The 14,039-nt window shown below is 38.4% G+C and overlaps 1 protein-coding gene across 2 annotated transcripts in view; it reads right to left on the minus strand.

Moving 5' to 3' along the window:
• LOC149799877 (uncharacterized) overlaps positions 1-12,919 on the minus strand; it is a 203,721-nt gene extending 190,802 nt beyond the window's left edge. For both annotated transcript variants that reach the window (XM_089959317.1, XM_089959316.1), the window contains exon 1: positions 12,699-12,919. The gene's annotated coding sequence lies outside the window, so the exon portion shown is untranslated. The remainder of the gene's footprint in view (positions 1-12,698) is intronic.
• Between the last annotated feature and the right edge of the window lie 1,120 nt (positions 12,920-14,039).

Here is a 14,039-nt window from a genome sequence, read left to right on the forward strand (position 1 = left end):
TATAGCATTCAGGTACCAGTGGTTTAAACACCGGTGACGTAACGGATGCAATTGTTCTTTGCGTTCCACTTGTATTTTGACCAGCTCTCGGTAAATGCGTTCTCTCAACTCCACAGGCATACCACGAATGTTCTCTTGTAAAGTATCCATGATCATGTCCTCTAAGAATTAGGAATCACTGGGTCGTGGCCGATAGCCTCGTTTATATGTGTGATTGAAGTAGTGTCCTCCCATAATCAGTCTTTGTTTACTTTAGAAAATAGCATAATTTAAAAATCTAGAAATGATTTTGAGCTTGCATTTCACTTGTATTTTGACCAACTCTCGGTAAATGCGTTCTCTCAACTCCAGAGGTAAACCACGAATGTTCTCTAGTAAAGCATCTATTCAGGGATTACTGATATCGTCCCACTAAAGGTAGGTAGTGGCAATTCGGGGACCATCGAGCATGTTCCAGGTATGCACAGGTTCGTTTTGATGAGGGCAGGGTGAAGTCGATGGGAGTTTGCTCAGTTTTGGATGACATCCGTAAGGTGATAGACTCATGGTCTCGCGTGAAGATTGACATTGACAATGCAGACCAGAAAAGAGTCCACGACACGAGTGGCATCGATTTCGTATCCGTCAGGATTGACACGTACATCATCACTTTCCATGGTAGGTGTAGTGGTAGTAGTAGTAGTGATAACAAAGTTCCCATGATGCTTTACTACATCGGTGAGGTCACAGTGTACGGCATCGCTCTCATCGCAAGGCACATCATCGCGCTCCTCTTCAGAATCCCCAAACTTGAATGATGTATGTTTAAAAGAATTCATCTTTCTCACTTGGACTTGGTAGTTACAATGAACTATATATCTTGGACGTTGTCACTTTTTATACTACCCGTAACGAAGTCTCGAGCCTGTGCATCGTTCCTTTTTTAGCTCTAGTTTTGGAAGTCTTCTTTGTTTCTTCCTGGACAACAGTACGTCCTTCTCTATGGTAACGCAGTGTGATAGGTGGAAAGGCCATATAAAGGTTAGTACAGTGCGGAGACCATCGAGTATGTTCCCGAATAGCTGAATCTTTATAGATACATTGATCCATTCGCAACTTCAGACCAAAATTGAAACACTGTACTTCGAAACCCAATCTAGTCTCATGTCCCACACAGACAAATTCTGTTCTAGCTAAAACATTCAAAGTAGGTATTCTGTCCCTATCCGTAGGTTATTTTTGAAACGTTTCCAATTGACGGGCACAATCACAATAGTCTGGCAAGAAGACAGGAAACTGTTATGACTTGAATTTGGAGTTCTTATTAGGTCTCTTACTCGAATCTTGCTGTAGCGAAGTCATCCTTCTTGTTGGTGGCTATCCTCTTGGAACCATTTCTTTTTTATACCGACATGTCCGTACGGTAAAGTGAAGTGGTTGGGAAGTCGCTTCTGGTACACAATTTGATACACTTTTCCAGAAGCCGACTGATGATTTGGTGAGTGGGTAAATGTACAATCTTATGCGGTTCTTCGGTGGTCACTCTAAAGTTTCCATCCTGTCCAGACTCCTAAGCTTCTTTCAATAGCCAACACTTGACTGGTGCGATATTTGAGAGTCAATCCTTTCAGTTTACACTCCGTGTGCACTACTCCTTGTGGGTCCCGGTATTCGTAGTCGTAATTTTTAGGACCGCCACTAGCGAAACTTAAAATCTTGTCGTCGAGGTGTTCGTCTGTCCAGGCTCCTAAACGTTCTTCTTCGATGTCAGGGTGACGTTGACTCGGGCGATCGACGTAGAAGCAACTGTCCGTGTCAAAGTACAGCACACGATCACCTATAAGTTCTAAAGCTTCGTACGCGCATGAGCTGTCAAGTAGGCTGCAATTATGATATTTCCAAATTCTTCCGCTTGTACAAAGTCCAATTCTTCTTCGTAATTGACCAGGATCAAATCCTCACGAACGACGCCCGCATGTTTCATGTATTTGCTTTTGTCATCAATCATCTGGAAGTACCGGGAAAGTTCTGTCAAATACTCTGTCTTGGAGAAACACGGTCGTTGTGCCATTTTTCCCCACAAACAATTTAACATCACTTTGGCAAACGATCGCCAGCCTTCGTTTTTCTCGATGTGGTCTAAAGTGATGCCTTCTTGCTCCCAGTATTTATCTTTGAATTTCTTTCGGTCTTCAGGAATGTGGCACCAGGAATGATAGCCATTGGCTTCTTGTTTCAGTTTCAAAAAGGCATCCACGTAGTCTGCGGAAATGCCTTTATGAGTCTCGCCTCCCTTGTGGTACTGTTCTCTCTTGGGAAAAGGGTATATTTCGTACACTTCTAACAGCTGGTATCCCAGGTCCAGAGCTTTGAACAATTCTACGCTGACCCATGTTCCCGCCAAGGCACGTTTTTCCAGGGTGTGTTGACAAGATTGGTCTTGATTGCAGGTTTCGGCACACGTAGGGCACAAGGGAAACGTCATCATTAGCAATGGTGAGGTAACACAAGATGGTACAAGTCCGTGGGAGGCAAGACTTTGCACTTGATGCTTGTGTTGCTCACGATTGTTATAGCCATAGTCACATTTCTCGCAATAATAAATGTATCCCACCAATGGAGCGATAATGGTGATGGTATCGAAATGTTCATCGTGAATAAACGTGAATATATTTTCCGTCTTTGAAATCTTTGCCTCAAAACAACAGAGCTCCGCGCACTTCTTGAGGATGCACTTTCAAGGTGTAGCGTGGTGCCAAGACGTTTTGCAATTTTTGCATTTCAGGAATGCCACAGGGTGTGTCTTTGGATAGCCCCGTTTGCTGTAACAGGAACTCTGCTTCACTTCTTTGTTTGGCTCGGTTCGATTTTGAAATTGTTTGCTAAGCTCTTTTCCATTCTGCCGTGTCGTTCTTGTCACCATACGTTCGTCCCAGCACGATGGCATGGGCTAAACACATCTGGTCTTGCTGGTTGTTTTTTTTTTGGTGCTGTGAAGTTTGTCCACCATAAACACCTTTTTGCGTTCTGTCCCTTGGGGAAGAGACACGTGGGTCTTGAACAGCGTGGCTTATCCATCGGTGATGTGAAACTTGTTGGATTGTTGCACGTGATGAATCTTGTCGATGACTTTGGAAGGTGTCAGTTCTGTTTGGCTGTTACCCGACTCAAACGGGGGACTTCAGACTATCGTGATGAATGGAAAGTCTCAAGCGATAGTCTTCTTTGGCTTGACATTGCCGTTTCAGTGTGGTTAACAAAGAATTCCACACTTCCGTGAGGAATCCTTCTGCTTTCTCCAACGGTACGTCGGACTTGAAATCTTTAAACTTCACCGTGTACGTGTAAGCCGTCGTTCTAAATTTTCTAGAGGAGCGCTTTTCAGTCTCTCGAATGTGGTATTCTTTTTGAGAAGTTAATAGTGGTGAACTTTGGTTGGGTGCAGACTCTCTGTGTCTGGATTCGGGCTCACTTATGTCATCTTCAAAATCACTGGCATGAGTCAAGACTTCAGCTGCTGTGCGAGGCGATAAATCACATTTCTACCTCTTACTTTCTTCTCCTTTCTTCACAAAATGATGTGATCGTTTCATCTTGATTGTGAAAAGTCAAATGACTACATTTTAAACGCCATGGGTCACTTTATATCCATGTCAAACCAGAGTATATATAAAGGGTTCTTCCCTTCCAATATTCATTTCACTTTCAAACTGAGCAGAACGATGGAAGAGCCCACACAGATCGAACTTCTGATCAGAGCTTTGCGAGGTGTTATAAGAAAATTTTCTTCAGAAAAGCCGACGGACTACTTTCCCTTTTCGAGATAAAAGTCAAGATACTTGCCATATCTGTACGAAGAAAGGACATTGGTCATCAGAGTGTCCAGACCGTCAAAAAGCAAGACAGATCTCAGAAGAGACAAAAGTCAAGATACCTGTTATCATTGTCGATAAAAAGGACATTGGTTTTCAGAATGCCCTAAGAAACAACAGGAGCAAGAGGAAGAGGGTGGTGCCGAACAGGAAGAAGAAGAGGTACCCTCCCCAAAGGAAGAACCCAGACACGTGCAAAAAGACATGTGCAGAAAAAGAAAAATCAGAAGAAACGAAGACGAGGAGAAAGTGAGGAAGAAGAAGAGGAAAGCTATGTGAAAGTGAAGAAATTAAAAAAAAAGAGAGAGTGAACAAAAACACAGAAAAAGTCTATGAACTTTTTAAAGTGTTGTGTACTATTGTGAATTGGATTGTAAAATTTGTACCAGTATAGACGAGACAGAAAACGTAAGTGTCTGTTGGTTTTAATTTTTATAATTATAGGGACCTACACTCACGCACTCACTCACTCGCACACGTACATTTTGGGGTAAAATAGGGATTTTGATTTTGGCAATTGAAATACTATCTCTTTTCGAGAGAAGTGAGTGACCCTGAACAAAACCGTTAGGTATTTGTTTGTTTATAAGACAAACTCAGGAACGGGACATAATCTGCTTTAACTACCTTAAACCTTTGTCACGGCTAAGGCCTACATCTGGACTGGCTCGTGTCAATGATGATTTGGTAGAAATCACTAGAGGTAGCAGGCGTAGTAACATGGCTGTGTTGTTTGGCTCGGAAAGAAGGTCTTTTTCTCTTGGTTCGTAATAAAGAAGTCTGATGCATTTGTTTTAGACTCCTTAACTCTGTTAAAATGTCTAAGAGTACCGTTACCGTTTGACTTTCGCTGTTCCTTCTCTCATTTTCCCGCCAATCCCGGTGTGGGTAGAATCACCATGGGATTAGGATCTACCACAGAAGACATTTCCGACAGGAAGGTCAGCTGGGTGGAATCTATAGCCTAACAGATTTCCAGTACCTTTAATCAGGTATAAACCATAAAACCACGAAACCACAAGAACTATGACATGGATTTTTCTTAACTAGGAAAGAAAACTTCTTGGTGATGGAATGAACATAGAAACGAAAATGGACTTTGATTTGTAATTTCGGATGATTCATAATGAATTTTTAAATAACAAGTTCACAGTGCCTTTAACAATGTATAACCCTTGAAACCACAAAATCACAAGGACTGTGATATGGAATATTCTAATCCAGGAAAATTTCTTGGTAATGGAATGAACATAGACACAAAAATAGACTTTAAATTAGAATTTAGGATGATTCATATGGAAATTTAAAAGTTTTAACCCATATTTACTACAGATGAAATGAAAAAGAACTCTGAACTGCATTACAAACGGATAGATAACAAAATCAACCTAAGAAAAACGATACCTGTTGGACAATGATTACTAAATTTACTAACCAAACTTGCCAAAATCTTATACAAGACACGGAAACTTATTCAATATGTTACAACTGACAAACAATAAAATTAACCAAGGAAAAACGATTTCAGCTGGATAATGATTACTGATTTACTAATCAAGATTGCCAAATGTTGAATTTATTTTATTTAAGACACTGGATCTCAACAGGAAACTTTTTCAATATGGAACCAAATTACAAATGGATCGACAACTAAATTAACCAAGGAAAATTTATGCTAGTTCGATAATGATTACTGACTTACTAATCAAGATTGCTAAATGATGATTTTTTAATTTAAGACACTGGATCTCAACAGGTATACAATACTATAATTTGGCGCGCTTTTGACTGATGCATGTTTTCCATCATGTCCGCGTGAGAGAAAATTTCAATCCCTCCGGAACTGCAAAGGTACTCCAAATTTTGAAACTATCTAACTGAGGCAATTTGTAAATACCTACTATATAACAGAAAAGAATCAGGGTTCTCTTGATAGCTAAGCCATCTAAGGATGTGCACTCCAAAGAGAAGCTATACGGGAGAGCATTGCTATTGACAACTTAAATTTTGTTTTATACACTAAACCTTTTGAGTCAGTGTGATAGAGATTTTTTATTCGACTTTTGCACCAAGATGCAAAAAAATCAAAAAACTAATTGCAATACAAAAGCCAATTAATGACAGTGTTTTCCATCACTTCCGAGTAATGGAAGATTTCAATCCTCTTTCTGCACCAAGGTGCAACAAGAAAGCTAGACACAATCAGACCAAAATATGCTACGGCTTAAAGAAATACCTATAACACAATACGCAACACATGCAAGCACTAAACAAAAACAAAATTACTTAGTCACCTTATTATTTTTAATACTAAATATTTTATATTTAGCTTGAAATATCTTTTTAAAATTGCATTATCACACCAAGCTTAGATAAGAATAAATGACTTCAATTAATTTGATCTAGAAAGAGCTGTCCTTACATCTATGTAGTCGCAAATACAACACAACACTCATCGATACACAACACAAGGTCAAATGAGTCTCGCAGAGTCACTATAATAAAACTAACTACAAGGAACAAAAAGGAAAGGAATCCCTCCCTTAGACTTGATAGTCTTAAGAGGGGCTAGTACAATGGGTCGCTTATTTATCTATTTGGAAAAAAAAAAGGTCGAAAATAAGACAGTATACAAATTCGACCGATTCGAAACAAGTTTTAATCAAAAGTTTGCTAGAAGACATCCTTTGCCTAATCGACATAGCGCACATTTTGACCGTCAGTGGCCCTAATCCACAGGCGGTATGATCCAGGAGAATCGAATTATTGGGTTTACTCACTCGGATATAAATAGAATATGCTTGACAAAACGGCACTCACCTACAAATTGATAAAGTAACAAAACGCTCATCGTCATTATGGCAAGATGACACGCGCACGTTCCAAGTCTCGCCTGCCGCTTTAGCATGTTCTGGATTTCTTTAACTAGTTTAGGGCCCCACGTGACTTAGTGGTTAAATGCGTTCACTTTAGCAGATCACTCACACGTGTCACTTCTGTCAGCTAGACTTCGAGTCTGGACCAAAAAGGGCGTGTGAGAATGCTTGCTAATATCTGTTTGTGGTTCGGTGCTCCTTCCCGGTGTCATCTCATTTTTTCTTCCACCAAGTATACAGGCTACCATTAACAAGCTTGGCACGTGCTAAAAACCTGACATTAAACCCCACGAGACTATATCAAATCTTCTCATTGATCCTCTCCATCAGTGAGATGATAGTCGTGTTTGCATGATATTGAGTATCAAATGTACGCTGTTTAAGATATTGCTTTATTTTATATCCCTCAACAGTGGTTTACTTTCAGAATCGTGAATCAGTCATATTGTTTCAGGAAAGGTTAATTACCTGTCATTGTTTGTATTGAGACTGAGGCTCTGGGAGTGCCAAACCAGGGCCTGAGCCACAGTGAGAAGAAACCAAGAAGCATCATCTTTTGGGCGCTTGATGGTGGGATAAGCGTCTGTCCCCAATACTATCGTCCTACATAGCCATGGTCTGTCCAGACTGTATTTGCATATAGTTGTTTTAAACACCTATCCGAGAAATAAAAATTGAACACTCATTACAAACAACAGAGTCGTGTAAGATTAAACGGGTTTGTAATATCACTGGAATTAGGAATGAATAATGATGTGCAATAAATTTAGTTGTATATTAGCCTGTCGTCATTTTGGACGTCACGTTAGTTATGGCATTATAATGTAGAGGATGGTTATATTTTCTAAATATATGAATATAAAAAATACGGTTATTGGGCACAAAAATCAAAGTGATTAAGAGTGTATGCCCTCTTTAAGCTGTATGGTTGTACGGAACAGTGTTAACTCTCCACAGTTTCTGTAGCGAAGCATGGATTGAAAATACAATCGTATAGGTATTATTATGTGACCCTATTCGATTTAGACGTTTGTTCGTTTCTTAGACCATGTTTGTTTCGTGTTTGCTTTGTTCTTATATTTATGAAAGATATACGTGTTCCTTGTACACATTATTTGATTACGTTGACCTTCAAGTTTTCAAATTCACCGAGGAAACTATGAGAAACATCATAAAAGTCTCAGTTTCCAAATCGATATGGTGAGATACATTCACGTACGTTTTGGTAGGCATACTATTTTTCTACGGTCTTTCTGTCATAATATACCTTGAAATATGAACTACCAGTACAACCTATCCACCTATCTGCCCACTCACTCACATATACGGTAGTTCATCCATCCATTAATCTATGTCTTACCTGAAATAAATTTCGTTTGTTTTGTATGCGTTTAGTCTTTTATTGTACACCAGTGGAAAGTAGGTTATTTAGTACCGAGGTAATCGGAGTCAAGTGTCCTACGCAAGGACACCCCACGGTAGCTGACCATGGCTGATCAAATGGGAAGATTCAACCCCGCATCATTTCAGTTAGGAGCCCAACATACCAACCACCAAGCCACGGCAGCTGCTGTCACCATTTTCTCCTATTACTACACGTGGTAGGCTGTATTGCGCCATTTTATGCCCCTTAAACTAACAGGGTTAACATTTGTCGTAGCCTTGAAGAAAAAATAAATAAAAAACGAACTCTGATAATATTATTACGAGGCATATAGAAGATTCAGTAATAATACAAATTATTACAAGTGTCATAGCATAACAAATAAATACAGAGGCCATAAGGCGTCCAGTAAACATTCATTTTGTAGTATTGTCTCAGTTCAGTTTTTGTATTGTATGTTGAATTTCTTAAAGTTTTGCATTTTAATATTGTCAAGTTCGAACCCGATACACATTGACATAACTCCAACACAAATAAAATAGCCCGTAAAGTATGTGGTATTATTTGGTAAGCTATATTCTCCGGTAAATTGGAAACGCTTATACAGGCCGCACGTGATGCAAGTAAATCGCGAAAGTTGATCTAGTCTATACATAATCAGTGTTTGCAGTAGCATACCAATCGAGATACCGATATTCTGGCCCCGCGCGGTCATGGTGGGCACTAGGCCCCGCGTCGCGTACTCCTAACGCAGCCTCTGATACTTATATATTCGTTGACGAATTTAGATACCTTGATTACTACAAATATTGACGCCCTAGCGCTAAACAAGCAATTTCAATAATTCGCTCGATACTGGGTTTCTGCTTGGTATCGAACCTAGGACCTCTTTATGCGAGATAAGACAACTATCGCTTGCCTTCACGTTCCAGTGCCCATACTACCACGGCCACCGCCACATCACCAATTATGTTTTGGTAGCCGTTCATATACGGCACTAGAACGTGCAGACACTCTCGAAACTTATATATATATATATATATATATATATATATATATATATATATATATATATATATATATATATATATATATATATATATATATATATATACATTATTTGTGTAGAAATATACCGTACATGCATGAAAGTATAATTATAAAGTGACACCTAAGTACCGAACAGAGAGGAGATTTCTTATCTCTAGATCTCTATAATTCGGTGGCACAGCTAGGTGTTTCTTACACGGGGGTAGGTGTGGGGTGGTGTTGATAAATAGGGATCTGTAACAATATGTTGTTATCACAGAGCCTCCTTTTGCAAGACAAATCATTTATTTTGAACCAAAGAAATGATTGAGTGTGATTAACTTCAAAGTGACATATCTCATAAATACAATATGACCCAAAAACACATTGGTATATGAAATGAATCATTTAATAAACAAACAAAACCGAAAATGGTATAAAATATAAATTCTTATAAACAACAAACAAACAAAATAATAACACAGAAGAAAAGAACACAAATTCAGTGATGTATTTTAATGGTATAGTGAGGTATATCGTACGTTCCTTAAAGGGGAAAACGTTGAGGGTCCATATAAGCAGAGGACAGGAAGCGAAGAAGGCACTGTTTTCGTTAGTAGTTGAAATGGTGAAATCTTCAAAGCTTGTATCTTACTGTAGCATGTAATCCATAGGTACCGCTGTTACAGTGAATACCAGCATAGTTCAATTTATATGTTTTATCCGTATTCAGATTTGTGTACTTTCATCTGTCAATTGTCTCGTTAGTAGGTTAAAATATATGCTACAAAAACAACTTCGAAAATGGAAGGAAAATAAAAGAATAATTGTAAAGATTAGTGCATGATTGTAACAATGTGATATGAATGTAACAACGTTTAGTTTATCTAGTCCAACAACCATACTAGAGCATGAGAAGGGTCTGTTATTTTCATGTTCATTGTACAGCAGATAGTGCCCGAACAGTTAGTTGATGTACAGGTAAATAGTGCAAGAACTGTATATGTTTAGTTACGTACAACTATATAATGCGTAAGGAGTGTATGTTGATATTCAATCAGTGCATGAACAGAGTTTATTAGTTGATGAACAATTAGATAGTGCATGAAACGTGTATGTTGATGTGCAGTTAAATAGTGCACGATCAGTGTGTGTTGGTGTACAATTAGATAGTGTATGAGCAGTGTATGATGATGCACTATTAGTGTATCATCAAAGTATGTTGATGTACAATTCGATAGTGCATCAGCAGTGTATGTTAATGTATAATTAGATAGTGCATGAGTAGTGTATGTTAATGTACAATTAGTGCATCAGCAGTGTATGTTAATGTAAAATTAGATAGTGCATGAGTAGTGTATGTTCATGTATAACTACAGAGTGCATGAGCAGTGTTTCTTAGCTGACGTAGGTGCTTCGTCTTATTATCCTGTGTTTGAGCTGCACTGGTCATTTCGAAATGTGCATCTATTGAAAACAATTATGTAAAGAATTGTATCGTACGATGAAACTCAAATAAAAAAGGAATACAAGGTTTTCAACCAAACCAAAATATGAATTTTCGTGAGGTACAAGATGTTTATCCTAATTTTATTTCTCCCCTTGTAATCACAATCGATTTTAGGTACGTACTTTTCATAATTGCAATATCTTAATATTTTCACGATTTAAAACAGACCAAAGATGAACAGTGTTTTTCATTTTTTACATTTAAGGAATATAATAAACACAATAGTGATGATATTAATAATAAAATCGTCACGATCATCGTCGATATCATCTTTCATTCCTGCTAAATAAAAGGTCTTAAGAGACCGTAATTTTTCTTCTTCTTTTCGTTTTCAAAAAAGAGCAGCATTCTGGCATTCAGCTGTCAAAGTACTTCAAATTAATATGTATTTTTAATAGCAATAAATAAAGAAAATTATACAATAACTCATGTGCATTATAAAACAAGTCTTCTCAGCTCTCAATATGAAACTAATGAAGATCTGTAGCAAGAGACGATATATTGTCACTTAGAGCCAATCTCTCTCTCTCTCTCTCTCTCTCTCAACACCGCTCCGGTGGCCTAGTGGTTAGAGGGTCCGCCTCATATGCGGGAGGTCGCGGCTTCGAACCCCGACCAAATCATACCAAAGACTGACAAAATAGTTACAGTTGAACCCGGTTATGTCGCCGGCCTAGGGGTTTGCCAAAAAGCGTCGAGATAAACGAAAACTAATATGGCGGCAATATATTAACATGTGCTTGAAATTTCTTTATGTACATGATGTGCGTTAATAAATGAGAATGTACATGCACGTGTTTTTGGAGGTTTTTTACACAACAGCGTTGCCGCGATTTGTTTGATGAAGCGATCGGCATGCTATAAAAATGTACATACATGTTTGCTAACAACAAAAGGCATATGTGCGCCAACTAACAGCAGAGATTTACCAGTATACAATACAAACCACCGTCGATTCTCGATACAAACCTTTATTATATTCTCCAACATTGCAAACACAAAGATCGCTCACAAAATCACAAAAAACGTGCGGGGTGTAGTTCGTTTTTACAAAAAACTAACCAGTGTCAAAATTAAATTCGCGAGTCATTTCACTCTGACACAGCTCTGAAAAGTATCGTACACGCGGTTACTATCAAAAGACCGTGTTCTTGCAAAATAGGATCTCCATTCCCACGAAAGAAACTTACACGAGTCAACACCTGGCAATATTGGACCGTATATATTACTGTAGCATAAGTTAACACCCAATATAGGGATTCTTTCACTCCTGTATTTTGAGAAATAAATAATTATTTTTAATTATGCAAAACTTGTTTATTTGTTGTATGCTATTTCTTCTTGCGGAGTTTAAGTCTCTGTAACCGTAACTTTTATCTGTTCTATTCGCGTCTTCAGAAGTCGGCCAGTTGTAGGTATAGTACGGTAGCATGATTGACTGTCACAGCATACAGTACTCGGCCCAGATGTCAGCATAAGCAGATTATGATGTAACAATGCACTGCTAAGATGGGGTTGTCGATACAAACAAAGCTATTGGTCATGGGAATCGAGATAACCGACGTTAAGTGGCAAATTTGGCCTTCTTTTGTGCTCGAGATATTAGGGTTCGGCGACATAAAAGAATCGACATAACCGATGAGAAAATGCTAAGACAAAGAGAGAATTTGGCGGTTCCACTTCAAAAACGTCGACTTAATAGGGTTGGCGAGTTAACCGAGGTCGAGATAAGTGGGTTCGACTGTACTAACAGCTGCCTTGCTAGGCGCTCAGCATTAAGAGGTTTGTGTTAGGACTAGTCGGCCTGGTGTCAGGATAATGTGACTGGGTGGGACATCATGCTATATGTCTGCGACATAATGCCCCAGTGCTAGACATCACCATAAACTGTCACACTGCAGACATCGTAGCGATATGACTGAAAAATGGTTAAAGCTATGTTAAAAATCTAAATCACACACACACACTGTCTGTCTGTCTCTCTTCGATCTCCTTAAAATGAGACATATGCCTTTCCAATTAAAAAGAAAAAGAAAATGTTTACTTACCTAAATGAAGCACACCAAATGAGCAGGGCTCTGAAAGCTGTTTAGCACGGTTGAATAATCCAGCCCTAGATAACACATATCATTCAGAACTTTGTCTGAACACCTTTATCACAGAAACTGACTTTCAGTATAAGGTTATGAGCACGTCTTAGACTGAAAGATAATAAAGTACTTTTCTGGCTTGATCTGCCTTGATCAGGGTACCAATTTATCAAATCCTGACCCTTTCTTGTACTGAATACATTGCACAATGAATGGCTCGATTTATGTTTGAAATATCCATACCTTAAGTGTCCTAGATTGCCGAGTTAGAGTTTGCTTTGAAATAGCTTTCATATCTGAATGACATTGCACAATTATAAAACTCTACCGTAAGGAAATCAATGGCTAGGAGGTGGCAGGTGAGTTTGGTCATGAAATAACAAACATAATAGTGGCGTAGAAAGACATTCTTCACACATCCACCCCTTCACCAAGAAAAGAAAAAATGGGTTTATGTTTTTTGTTTAATTTATATTTTCCACCTGTGTCTTTGTTGGTCTTCTGTGATCTAAAATTAAAAAAGACACCCCCAAAACTAAAGATTCATTTAATTTTGAAGAAAGTGTCATATAACCTCTAAATCAGCAAGACAGCAATTAACCATTATGAGCGTTCGGCAGAACTTTACATTTTCCGCACAACATTAACGTAGCCGCGCGGTTCTAAAATCAGAACAAGCACATTGAATCATGCAGTAATGTATTAGTCATGTATTTTGTTTGCAGTAAACATCCTGTGCAAATAAATAAAGATCTGGCTTAAGAGATGTCAATATTCAAAAGTAACAGTCCAATTCATCTTTAAACTATACTTAAATATACGAGAGAGAGAGAGAGAGAGAGAGAGGAGGGAGTGGCTGGTGAAGAAGAGAGCGCATGTTTATTTTATGGTTGTATGAAACGCAATAATAAGCCTTTAAGTCAAGTGAAATATCGTCTTTCATTAATCCTTTAGGTAGTATTTCGCAAATAGACCTGGGGAATCCATTTTCAGGATTTCACTCAAAGGGCTATTCTATACAGGATCCCTATTCATGGAAATAAAGGGAGTTATTTTTCATACAAACCCACTGCACAAAGACGTTTGTCCGACTGTTCGTAATTAATAGTCAATTAATAATGAAAGCAATGTAAATTCTCCTGTTTTTGAGCCACCGTAAGATTTTTTCGCACACAAGTTATAATATAACTGATCCAACTAAATCGGTGTTATATGCACTCATGTGTAGCAGACACAATCGCATGTCGACCAAGTAATTAATTCTCAACTATCTACACAGTCATTCCGGATTCCTATTAA

This window comes from Sinohyriopsis cumingii, chromosome 5, assembly GCF_028554795.1.
Source record: "Sinohyriopsis cumingii isolate HCF-2022 chromosome 5, ASM2855479v2, whole genome shotgun sequence".
Classification (NCBI taxonomy): Eukaryota; Metazoa; Mollusca; class Bivalvia; order Unionida; family Unionidae; genus Sinohyriopsis; species Sinohyriopsis cumingii.